Source organism: Talpa europaea (genome assembly GCF_964194135.1).
Source record: "Talpa europaea genome assembly, chromosome: 4".
Classification (NCBI taxonomy): Eukaryota; Metazoa; Chordata; class Mammalia; order Eulipotyphla; family Talpidae; genus Talpa; species Talpa europaea.
The window spans coordinates 12306247-12319549 of record NC_140070.1 but is presented as its reverse complement, the minus strand read 5'-3'; the positions used below and the strand labels follow the sequence as shown (position 1 = coordinate 12319549).

The window sequence follows — 13303 nt, the reverse complement described above, 5'->3', positions numbered from 1 at the left end:
TTAAAAACACAGAATCAAAAAGCAAGAAAGAAATTTCAAAAGAAGTGGTAAGATTCAATGAGGCAAGAACTTTAAAATGTGTGTCTGCTTTGATAAAGAATTTGAATATATAAGTGAGAGACAATAACTAACAGAACAAAACCCCAAAGCTCTTGTATATAGGTTTCTTGTGCTTTCTGCATAATTAACTTTACAAAAATTGAGGAAGACAGATTATTCCAAAAGCAAAATTTCTGAATTATTACATTTGTCTTTCTTTAAATGTTAGCACTCTAATTCAAATTTTTACCCCTTTTTTCGGTTAAGGCTAATTTTTTTTGTAATTGCTTTATAACACTGTCTATGATTCAGAGGTAGATGTTCACACATAGTCAAATGTCTGTTACCACACCACACCCACCACAAATGCAGCCACAGTCCTCCACCAGAGTCTACCGGACCCTCCCAACTTTCGCCTTTTATTTGTAGTTCCACAAAAAGCATGTGGCTTAGAACTCATTGTTGGTTCTTGATTATGCGCTAGATAAATTCTTGATAACACAATAGATAAATTCCTTACTGAACTGAGTGTTCATTGTCTTCCACAGTCTATATCCCTAAACTGCTTTTCAAACCAGTGCCTAATTAGCAATGGACCCACCACTCTGGAAATAGCTGATCATTGTTTCTTAAATACTCCTTTCAAGTCACAATGTCTTTCCACATCTTAACAATGAACCTGATCAAAGAAAATGACAAAAAAGACTGAGCGATCTTCCAAACACCTACCTGTGCCAAGGGTTATGCTAAATATTCAAATGGACCAGTAGAACGAGACAAATATGTAAGCCAACAACTGCCACCCAACAATCACCATGTAGGCAGCACTAAAGTAGAAACAAGTAAAAGGAGCAAAGAAGAGATAAAGAATCACTTTTATATACCTTTTGAAACACTATATTTAAATATAAGAACTGGAGAAGAACTATTCAATACCTGCTGGAGAAAGACAATGGGTTTAGTTATGGTGTTTCCAACAATAAAGGAACTTGTTTTCAATATTTTGTGCTTAGCCTTGCACTTCTAACTTGAACCTTAACTTGTACATTTGTAGTTTTATTAATTTTAAAAAGCTTTTTGTTTACATTGGTTTCCTCTCATCTTAAGAAAATAGGTAGCAAGGCTAGCTTCAGATTCAAAAACCTGGATTTGGTCTAACACAAATTTTGAAAGACGGGCCAAACTTACAGGCTAAATGATCTTTATAAAGTAATTGGGAAAAACGAATCTCTCCTGGGAGGGAAGCCTTGGGAAACTCTTGCAGTCAGAGGCTGTCTGTCCACTGAGAGTGGAAAAAAAATCAACGTGTATCTTTCTCTATTTGCAGCACGCTGACTGACGGTGCCCCCCTCCACCAATGAGCTACATCAAGTGTGAAAATAACCCTGGGACCGTGGGAGACATATCATTAGCAGGGAAAATATATATCTTTGCTGCAGCTCAAGGAGATGCAGCCCATTTAAATGAAGATAAAGAGGGCCAAACAAAAGAATTACAGTAGAAAATTTGTGGCTGGACTATCAGTGGAGGAGACATAATGCTACCCTTTATCATGACTTGTCACGCCAGTGACAGACTATAAAACTCCTACTGCTCCACAAGTCTGTATTCGTCATTTTCTAAGCCAACTTTTGCTTTGGCAGGTGCTTGGCATGTTTTAGATGTATGATTTATTGCCTCATTTAATCAAGACTGTGGAGGAAACAATGATCTATTTTTTTTTTTTTGTAAATTATAAACGAGGCACCTCTTATTCTTATGACAGATGTGATATGTGCATATATGTACCTGTGTGTGCGAGTGTGTGTGTGTGTGTGTTCTCCAAGGAATGCCATTTATTTATTGCTTGGTAAGAAATTTAAATGATAATTTCTATTCCTCCTGCCTGCTCAAAAAAGAGAAATTTATGCAGCAGTGTAGAATATAAATGCAGTCATCCTGCATCAGGGTTTTCTGCTTTTTATTGTCATGGAAAAACCAGCCCAAGCAGATTCCAATACTAATAAATGACCCCGCTATGTCGGTTATTGGCAATTTCAAGACCGTATCACTTCATTTGGCTTCCCATTTTGCAAATATATTTTACATTCTTTTAGACATTTCTTCTAAATTTGGGGGAGAAGCTCTGCCTTGACAGTGAAGGGGAACCCAGCACTCAGCGAGTAAGCAAAATTTCCTGGAAAGTGTTACCCATTTGAAAATGGCTCCTCGGCACATTGATTAAGTTGAAATGAAGTGCATATAGTAAATGCTAGGTTGTTGTCTCACCTAGGGAGAAAAAGCATTTTTTAGAGTTCAGTGGTAAATAGGCAATTCATTTTGACATAACGAGCAAAAGTGATGTTAACAGCCAGAGGTCACAGAAAGCAGAGATGGAGAAGACCTATTAGATCATTTTCTCCATTCCCGAGAGAAGAGGGACAAATTATATTTCATAGTGCTGGGTCCAGTTTAGCTTTCAATTACTCAAGCAAGGGGCTTTCACCACTGCAGACTTTTTCCAGAACCTATATCTTGCTTCATGACCCCCGCCTCCCTGGATATATCAACCAAGTATGAATCTTGGTCAGAATTAACCTGCAGGTGACCACAAAAGTACTCTATCCTCACAATTAGACCCAAATGCTTCAGAACCCATTTTCTCTTCTCTGTCAGTGAACTTCGAAATCATTTCCTTGATAATGACTCGCTTTGTCCTTTCCAGCTCTACTTCCAATTCAGTTTTTCTCATCCCATGCCTTCTACTCTCCATCTACACAAGAGCTGTGCCTTGGCAGAGGGAGTCCCCTCTGAAACAAAGCCCCTGCCAGTTTCCAAAGGTAGATGGTCATGGTCTCTGGGGCACTGCTATTTGCACAGAGCCCCATGAACACTGAGAGTGAATGCACAGAAGGGGTAGCAAGTAGGGGGAGATGCAGTATAGCCATCTAAATGGCTCCTTCACAAAATCCTGCTGAAAAACGAACTAGACGAAGTGGAGAGAAGCTGGAGGAGAGCATGGTTGAAGGTCTGCTTGCTAAGAAGAGGGCTGGCTAGCACAACATTTTGGTTTAAAAGTGGAGTGAGTCTGTAGAAAAACCAAAGGTGAGGATGCCGGGAAGAGATGGGGCACCTTGCAGAGGCCATGTTGTCAGGAAGATCATAAGGAAGGGGGCCAAGTGCACAGAGGACAGGGTGGAACCCTGGGGGTGCAGAGAGTTCATCCTGTTTACCAGGAGAGACGAGAGATCCTATGAGAGGTGGTGGTGGTTTGGTGGCATGAGAGAGAGCTCCAGTTCTTTTCAATAGCGAATGGATCGTATGGCCAAGGATGAGTTCTCTTCCCCATGCCAAATACTTACACATCCTAGCAAGTGACACAGAGCTTTGTCTCTTCCAAAGAGATGAATTGTTATAGCCTTTTCACTTAAACACTCATTCTCTATGACGTATTAGTTCCAGCTCTTGGAATCCCTTCTATGGAAAATTATAAAGAAACACTCAAGAAAGTTTCATTCTCTATTATTTCTGAGGGTAACTACAGTCATGTAAACAACTTAAATCAACAATAAGGAAAAAAATATGGCACATTTAAAATGTAATATTTCATGATATTAACCTGAACAATTTTAATATTAGATTTAAAAGAACACATAGGGTCTAAATATAAGCACCAATAAAGGAAAACATGGACAGCGATTGACTTTTTCAGCTTCATTGAGGTATAGTAGAGAAAACTAAGATGTTTAAAGTGTCCAGTACGATGATGGGTACATTGAATTACCACATCACCTCCAATGTTTGCCTCTGGGGAGCGGAGTGGGTGGTTAGGAGGAGAGAACATGTAAGTTCCAGCTGCTTAGCAAATTTCAGTTATACAGTTACTATCAACTATCATCACTGTGTTGTCATTAAACCCTCAGACCTTATTCATCTAACTACAACTTTGCTCCTTTTACCCTTCTGTCCCTATTAGTCCCTCACCCTCTGCCCTAGGCCCTGGCAACCTAATTTCTACTCTCCGTTCCTATGACTGCCACTTTTTTTTTTTTAAGAGTCCACATTTACATGATAGATCCAATATTTGTCTTTCTCTGGTTTATTAGCAATGACTGACATTGGTAGTAAAATTTAGTGTTTTTTTTTCCCCTTCCTTCCCACCTGCCTAAGTTTTCTAGGTCTTCTGTAATAATTACACATTGTTTTTGTATCTAATTCTCTATATTAAATTTCCTTATACTTGAAATGGTACAATTGGGTTTGAGGGTTTTTTCCTCCTAAAATATAATCCTTGACATTTATTGGGTACTTAACAATATTTCCAGGACTATTTTACTGCAGGATCTTAGGCCAACTTAACTTTCCTGACCTTCACTTTCCTCATTTGTAAATGAGTATAATTTTTCTCATCAGTAAAATGAGGACCTAATAAATCAATATATGACTATGTCTTAATATAATGCTTAGAAATATTACAAGCACTCAATATAGATATCATTATTGTCATTTACTATTCTATTGTTATAATGTCCACATATTGTCATATTATCTTTTTGGTTCTTTTCATTCAAGAATATGAGATGCATTTTTGTTCCTCTTAACATGTTATTTTTAAAATTTGAAACCAATTTGAAGACAATATCTTATATGAACCTTTCCTTTTCATTCTTTAATAGCATCATCAAGAAATGGAGCAATTCCATGAGAGACATACCTTTAGCAGGTCAATTTTCCTCAACAAGGGCAGACAGCCCATTTCCTGCATGCCTCCTTCTATACTGCAGTACAAGAATATTAAGAGAACTCAGAGTTTCTGTAGCCTTGGGAACAGGACCAATTCCCAGACATTTAATTTAGTTCTGGTCTCATCTAAATTGAAATTTTGACAAAGCATTTTTCTCACACTAACTGTTCGGAGGAATTCTTTCCAATTTGTCTTTATTTATTGTGAAGTCAAGCCAAACCCCAGAGGTCTTTATGGCTGTTTGGCAGTTATAGGTGACATTATTCAATCACTATACACATGCTAATTTGAGATTAAGGTACTGAGAACTCTACCCATGTGGCATTCCACCTAGCAACTCAACTTGATGTTTCTAAAGAAACTGGAGAAAACAAAATGGCTTTTAGCATGTATATTTGAATTAGACTAGTTTTTTTTTTTTTCCAACTGGAAAGAAACTTAGAATTGAAAGTAGTTTTGAAAGGGCAGATTTTATTGCTCCCTTTTAATATCTGTGCTGGTATATGGCATTTTAGAGTTTGCTTTGTTCTTGTTTTTTGTTCTACCTGAATTACATGCTTTTTCACTCACTGAAGATCAATTTCTCCCTTTTCTCAAATATCCTGGCTTTGGTTTTTCATCACCTTGAGTTTTCTAAAAATTGCGTAACTGAATTTATAAATCCCATAAAGTTCAGGGTGGATTCTATGAAGCTTGCTGATTTGATATATTCAATATTTGGGTTCAATGAGAGGCTGTGACTTCACCTTTCTAATAGCCTTGTAGATGTGGCTCACACTGCTACTGAAACACTTCTCTGAGAGAGGAGCATAGAATGGGTGCCATTTTCCCCACCCCCACTTCTACACAGTCACCTTGGATTACAAGTTCCAGTGTGCCATGAACTGAACCCTTGAGCAAGGGGAACTACTGGGGGCAGAGGTGAGCATCCAGGTGGACTTGTATAAAATGGCAGGAAGACAGAGCTGGCTGTCTCTTTCTTTTTTACCTTCACCTTCACCTCGTGCAAGATGATTTGAAGGAGAGACATGGAGGAGAGACATGTCAGGGAGAGGCTGCTCCTGGTTCTTGGCAGAGACTATCGCCACCATTATTTTGACTTCATGTTGGATTATGTGCTATATTTTGCATTTTCTCTTTCCTTCTATCCAAGTTCTCTGGGATCTGCCTAACACCTTTCTTGTGGTGCCCTTCCAGAAGATACCTTAGACTTGTGGCAAGCTTTCAGGCCTCAGCAGCCCTGCTTAGGCCAAGCCTATTTCACTGGGCCTTTGCCCATTAGGGGATGGGTAATTTTTACAGTTTCATTGGAAATGCCCTTTCTTGTTTCTCTCTTGATCTATGCACATTAATTTTATTAAAAATGTGTATTACTAAGAGTCTGCTTCCTTTGCCTTTGTGCACACAGATGGACAAATTCCTTTCAGAGTACACCTCTTAATAGTTTGGAGTACCTGGGTACCCCTTGGTCATGTGCTAACATTACCCAATAATAATTTAGGCCCACAGTTTTCATTTCTCATCCTCTTTTGCCTTTGCAAAATAATCTATAGGACATCATTAGTTATTTATATGGGAAAAACTTACTCTTAGTCCTAATTTCTAGAGATGGACATTAAGAGTCAGACTAGCTTAACAAAAGGCTACTTATTTAAACTATGAATATATGTGCAGGCACAAGTAAATCAAAAATTAACAGTTGCATTAATGTTAGAATACTAAAAAATTGCTTTAAAAATCACCAGTGTTCAACAAAAGACATTAATAAGTTTTTTAAGTAGCAAGGAAATTGTGAAATTTATAAAAGTGACTTCTAAGGATTTTAGAGGGTAAAACATGAATATACTGGATCTTTTGATGTTTCTTCTTTGATAATTTTTAAGTAGTTTCCCCTTCTATCTCAAGACATATTACCTTATAAAAATGAGTAATTTTGACAGCCTTGGAGATTAAGGAAATCATTAAAACATAAGGAAATGAGATTTCTTGGAAAGGGGGAAGATGATATTTAAAAGATGTATTGGTAAATATTGGACTGGGATTAAGATAATCATGTACAAATTATCATTTAGGTCCCTGATATAATTGATAATGAAGAGGGAAGGCTAAGAAAAGGCAACAGCCTGCAGTCCACACAACTAAGACTGAAGGAGGTAAGGTGTACAGAGAGGAATTGGCACAAATATTTTTAAGCCAGTGTTGTGAGCTTGATGATCACGAGGACATGTAGATTGGAACTAGGTTATTTTGAGGAAGGTGCTCTTAATGAATCTATATTGCAGAAAGGGAAAAGGCTTTTCTTACACTTCAGTCCTAAAACTTTGGTGTCTGTACTGTTTTGTTACTTTGGTAGCTGTTGAATTCTACATGGAAAATGCCATTTTCAGTACTCACTCTTCTTTCCTTATAGAATATTTGATAACTAGTAGATTAGGAAGAATCCTTTGGGGGACTTTTTTCCAAAGTCAAGAGGTCTCTTAGGGTGAGAAATATCTCAAGTTCTTTGTATAACTGATAAAGCTATAATTGATAAAAAAAAAAAAACAGCAGTTGTTTATCTTAGCCAAAAGAGGAGAATATTTGGTACACTGTGGGTTTCACAGTGATCTTGTTTTTGCTTCATTTTGCCATAGTCTCAGAGTGACCTTGTCAGATGCTGCTGACTTGTGAGGCTGTTATATCCAGCAGTAAAACAAGATGAACTAGCCATGAACAGCAGACCTATTCTCAGACATCGGGGGTGGCTTTTGTTCTTTCTCAACTATATTTTTCAATCAGGATCCTCTCACTGAGACTGGTTGATGTGTTTCTTAAGTGTCCTTTAATCTTTAGGAGTCTCTTTCCATTTCTTTTCTTTCTTTTCTGGTAATTTATCTGTTGAAAAAAATCAAGACATTGGGTCTGGGGATCACCCATTGTTTAGATTTTGCTGATTACATCCCTGATATGCCTTTTAACATATTCTTCAATCCTTTATTTCTTATATGTTGGTAGTTAGATCTAAGAGCATGATCAAATTCAGAATCAATGCTTTTGGCAAGAATACAGTGCTTTTGGCAAGTGATATGGCCTTTATCAGGAGGCACATAATAGGTGGACACTAATTCCTTTTGTGATATTAGTAATTGTTGATGGCTTGATCCACTAGTTCATTAGAGGTTGCAAAAGGGTGATATTCTAATTCTGTTTTTAATATTAACTGGAAAGTATTTTGTCCATTTATTTAAGGTTCATGTCCCCAGCTATTTTGCAAATGACTTAAATTGCCTTGCATATTAAAAGAATGGAAAAAAAGGACATTCAGAGATAGGACCCAGTTGCAATCATAATAGAAGCAATTGAATATGGTTTCAGCAATTCTATTGCTTTCCTAGTTGAATATTTTGTGCTGTAGAGATAATGTGAAAATGTCTATATTTGAATGCTATCAAAAAAGACAGATTTAGTGTGGTCAACCAGGACACAAAAAGACTGACAAGTTTGGGCCTCCCTGGTGGCACAGGGGTTAAGACACAACCTATAAAGCAATCCGCAGCCACTGCAGCACGAGTTTGATTCCCGGCCGGCCAGGGAGAAACCCACATGGCAGGACAGATCTCTCCTGTCTCTCCCGCTGCTCCCCTCAGCAGTGTACTTCAGTCTGTCTGCCTGCTCTGTTCCCCACTCTGTCTCTGGTAAATCCTCTCACACACCCCCCCCCCATCTCTGGCCTGTAACCCAATTCTTGCATAAAAATAAATAAATCTTTAAAAATAAACAAATAATTAAAAGACATGAATCACCTGGTAAGATATTAAAAAAAAAAGACTGACATGTTTCAGGAATTCAGCTAGAGTCTTTAAAATCTATATTATTTCTCCTGCATAACGAGTTTAGAAAAGTTTCTAGAGGACCTACTATGTCGGGTTATCCTTAACATTGCCACTTTGGGTTAAAATATACATAGGTATCACGTATCCCAAGTAGATAAGAAACAGAAAAATATATTGTCTAATTGTGAAGTATTTCTTGTCACTGTGATAAAACCTTAAATTTCCCAGAATGCTGAGTTGCATTCAATAGTATATTCTTATCATATAAGGATTAACCTTAAAAGTTTAATATTTTTATATTTCTGTATATTTATAGCACATTTCCTTCCAGAACTTATAATTAGGACTCACTACTCTATATGATCAAAGGTCACGCTCTACGACATTCTGCCAGTACCAAAGTATAAACATCAAAGAAATTTCATCTCCATAGGTATGTACTGAAATACACAAATCCATATCTTGAGATAGATAGTGTCTCTTTGCCCCTCCTGCTCTCCCCTTGTGATGTAAATTGGGGGATTTTGTGGAAATGGAAGAACTGGGCAACAAATTATAGGGACTCAATATCAGCTGCTGAGCTAAAGGGCAAGCTGTTTGGCCTCCGGGAGTTCTCCACTGAGGTCACCCTGGCCATGGCTTGTAATGTTGATGGTCATGGACTGTCCCCTCGAGAGCAGTCCCTGAAGGGATTGCAGAAGTAGATTAGAAAACTGTTTAAAACTTCTACCACACTTTTCTGACATAGTAAACACAACTGATTGAATAGACTTATGTCTTTGATGAACTTACAGTGCTTCAAAGTCATTATTTTGACATCAGTGACAATCTTATAGACAGTGAACTGCAGAAGATTAGAGAGAGGCTGTATTGACCAAAGAAAATCCCCTGGAGTTTGCTTTTTGACTAAGCCTTTGATAGATGTGAGCTTTATTTTTATTTGACTCTTGCTTTCAAAACTGAGACAAAGCCCAAGGAAACAGTGAAATACAAACCATGAGAAAGATTTTTAGGAAAAATTGAAGTATTTGATAGGACTGTATCTGCTCTATCAGTAAAATTTCACAAGGGACATCATAGAATCATAGAACTAGAAGGAATAGAAGATCACCACATTCCCTTAACTTTATACCTGATGAAATGGGGTTGAAAGGGATCAAGTGATTATCAAAGGCCTGGGCCCAGCCAGCAACAGGTCTAGACCTCATGCCCTTGACTCCTGACTGTGCAAATCGTTAAGGTGTTATCTTTAGTGTTTAGTTGCTACCCTAAACACTAAACTCACTAATGAATGATATATTCTCCATAAAAGTTCACAGGGCATAAGTAAGATCCTTTAAAAAAGGGGAACAATACATTCAGAAACCTGCTAAAATTTAATATTCACAGTAGCAAGATACCACAATTTAATGTGAAAACAACCTTTCATTATTATTGTTGAAATTAAACCCTGGCAAAACCTGGGGTATTTGAAGTTGTGGCCACTCTTTCGGGTAATCAGGACATCATTCAGTGATTTTTTAACAGTAAAATATCCACTTACAGTGAAGGGCCACCAACCAAAAACATTATAATGGTTCTACAAATGAAATTGTTTTATAAAAATACTATAAATTCTCTCATTATTTAACATTAAATGAGTCAAAAGGACTTTTCAATGATACTACACTTGAATTAAAATAATATAAAATCATGTTTAAAATCATTTGAATAATATTTTAGAAATGAATCTAAAATCTGTTCATATAAAAGAACTACAAAATGCTTTTAATTTAAAGCCATTGCCACCATCCCCATAACTCCCTTGAATGAGTCTGATTTGCTAATTAGACTGATGAGACCTGTCTTCATTGTGAGTTATGGGTAATTAGATGTTACAACTGAACTGCTAAGAGAGAAGGGGCCCCTCACTAGGGCAGTCAACTGAATCATTACTGTGAGGCAAACCTGCCTAATTATCACCACAAAGTTCAACCTGGAGGAACTGACCTGAACATTTGGGGGACCCTAGTTAAGGTCAAACCCCTTTTACTTAGTAAATTCATATGGTACAATCCTGTTAGTACCTTGAAATGGGCTTTCATAAAAGAGAAAAAACAAAGATTCAGAAAATGTGCATAGAGGGGAAAGAAGCAGGTATAGATGGGCCCTTGAGTTCAAGAGAATTTTCTATAAACTAAATAGTGTGCAAGTCTATTTGAATCTCAAGACCACCACCCTCAGCCCGTACTCTGATTCTTGCTTTTGAATACCTGGGTGGGACTGTCTTCTAGACCCACTTCCTCGTATGCTGCCCAAGAGAATTACTCATCTCTTCCCAAGAGAGACCCCTTTGGTTCTTAGGAGTCTGTATGGAAAGAAGTGAAAGTGCCAGAACTGCCAAGATGGCACTCATTGAGTATATTTGACAAAAGAACCATGAAGTTTGAAGAATGAAGAAAAAGTCCTGTCTTACTTTGCTTAGCATAATCATCTCAAGGGCCATCCATGTTATTGCAAAAGGTCAAGATTTCATCTTTTTTTTAATGCCTGAGTAGTATTCTACTGTGTATATATACCTCACCTTGAAAAAGAGATGCTGAGTGATCTCACAAAATAAGTGACAAATTAAGAAACAACAAATGGACAAAAACAAAACAAAACCTTAAATGCTGGCAACAAAATGGTGGCAATTACTAGAGTAGATGGTGAAGGTAGAGGGGTCAACTGGATAGCGGTCAGTGGTAACTAAAACTTTGGCAGTGGGGTGTGTATTATAGATATTCCTGAAGCTATATTTCTGATACATAATATCATAAAACATCAATAAAGTAAAAGAAAAAAATGATTCTGGTGGATTTCACAGATATTCATGATCTATTTTCAGTTCCTAATAACTGTCGTAACACTTTCCGGGAGACAATACATTCTGTGGTACAAACAACCGATTTACAAATAGACTTAGAGAATTACTCTTGTTTGTAAATGGCTGTCACAGAGGATTTCAATGTCTGAATAAATTACAGTAAAGAGATTAGAAGGTTTTCTTAAGCGTTTATTTCTGTGGGAACTCCTATCAGGACCCAGAGTTTACAGACTGGCACACACACTGCTCTGGTATTGCTCACTCATCACTTAGTCCTTGCCTTTGACTGCACAGGGGGCGTGGGTCTCTGTTTTGTATCTTTAACAAGGGTAAAGCTCCAGTCTTATTCACAGTGATGCTATGTTGTAGAGTTCTTGGCATCTTCACAGATCACATGGAAAGAAGCAGGGGAGGAGTAAGCAAAAGGGAGATGGGCAGGAGGCAGAGATGGGGAAGCCAGCCTCCTGGCGTAGATAGTGAGAGCCCATATGTTCATATCTGTTTCTTACTGGCCAAAAGCTTTTTCTTTAAATTTCCAGTACAAAGAAGATGATAAATTATCAAAATCTCACTAGGAACTAGAAAATCCTATCTTTTTCATATTTCAGACTTACCATTCCAAAGCTTTTCTTCAGTTTCACAAGCATGTACTAAATATAAGTGACTTACTGGCATCTCCAATTATTTACTTACTGTTTATTGAACACTGAATACCCTCAGATCTCTAACCAAAACCTTAACCCTGCACCATACTGTAGGTGGGAAGTAAAATCCCCTAGCTTCCCTATTTTTGTAGGTGAAGAAATCAAGAATTAGAGAGTTCAAAGACATTGCTCTTCTATTCCACTGCTGAGACATCCCAACGGGCCTCTTCTGACTCGTGATCCTATAGCTACTGCTTTCTGTTGTCTACCTCCATCTCTCTCTTCATTTCAGGAAGAACAAAAATAGAGGGGCACTTATTTTGAGCCCCAAAAGCATATACAAATTTGTAGAACAATATGATCTCAATAAACATAGTATAAAACAAAAGAACATTCTCGTGAAAGATTCCACAGGTCTTCCTTTACAGTGACAATCAGAAAGTAAATATTCTTTAAATGCCCCATTTGTAAAATATAGTTAAAGGGCAGTCAAGAAAAAAAAAGGAAATTGAGAATTTTAAAAACACCATACTAATAAGAAGCAATAAGAAGAACAATATACGCTTATGTACAGAGGAAATCCAGTGCAGAGAAATTCTGACATCTGGTAAACTGGATAGCAGTGAAGGGTCATAAAAATCCTTCCATGAGTCCCTGTGACTATAGGAGGAGACTTAATAATAACATTGCCCTTGATTGCAGACATGCAGAGAAAGTTTGCAAGTGAAAACTACAGAGTACACTGCATACTAAGATTCTATTTCAAGAAACTCCAGTAAAGCCCTCATAATGCCTTCGATATGGAAGAATGAAAGCAGAGGATTCGGATTATACCAGTACATATCCCATGGAAAGCCAGTGGAAATGTTTTATTCTACTAAATAAGTTACCTGCTGTGATTCTATCCCCACTGTTTGCTTTTAATTAGAAGCAGACATACTTCTAAAGTTTTATTTTCCAATCTTAAGTAGCTAGGTTCCTAGTGAGTTGGTGGAAACTCACCTGCCTTCCCCTTTCTTTTCACAGTGAGTTGGCCCCTTCGCCATTTCAAATCTGAAACCAGATGCCAGCCTGGCTCACCAGCTTGCTGTTACTTTGTAGGGGGAGATGGTCTGCTTAGGTCTTGTTGACTTGATGCCACTTTTTTTCTTTCTTGTGGTTTTACATGCTTTATTTTCATCCCTGAGAACACAGCAAGGCTGCCAGAAAGGACCGGCAGGTGGGCGAGTTCCCACAACCC

General features: G+C 37.7%; 1 protein-coding gene across 1 annotated transcript in view; it reads left to right on the top strand.

Annotated features, from left to right (window-relative positions):
* Positions 1-13303, top strand: part of GALNTL6 (polypeptide N-acetylgalactosaminyltransferase like 6) — a gene marked incomplete at both ends in the record, with an annotated part of 887471 nt that overhangs the window by 704772 nt on the left and 169396 nt on the right. The gene's annotated exons all lie outside the window — the stretch shown is intronic.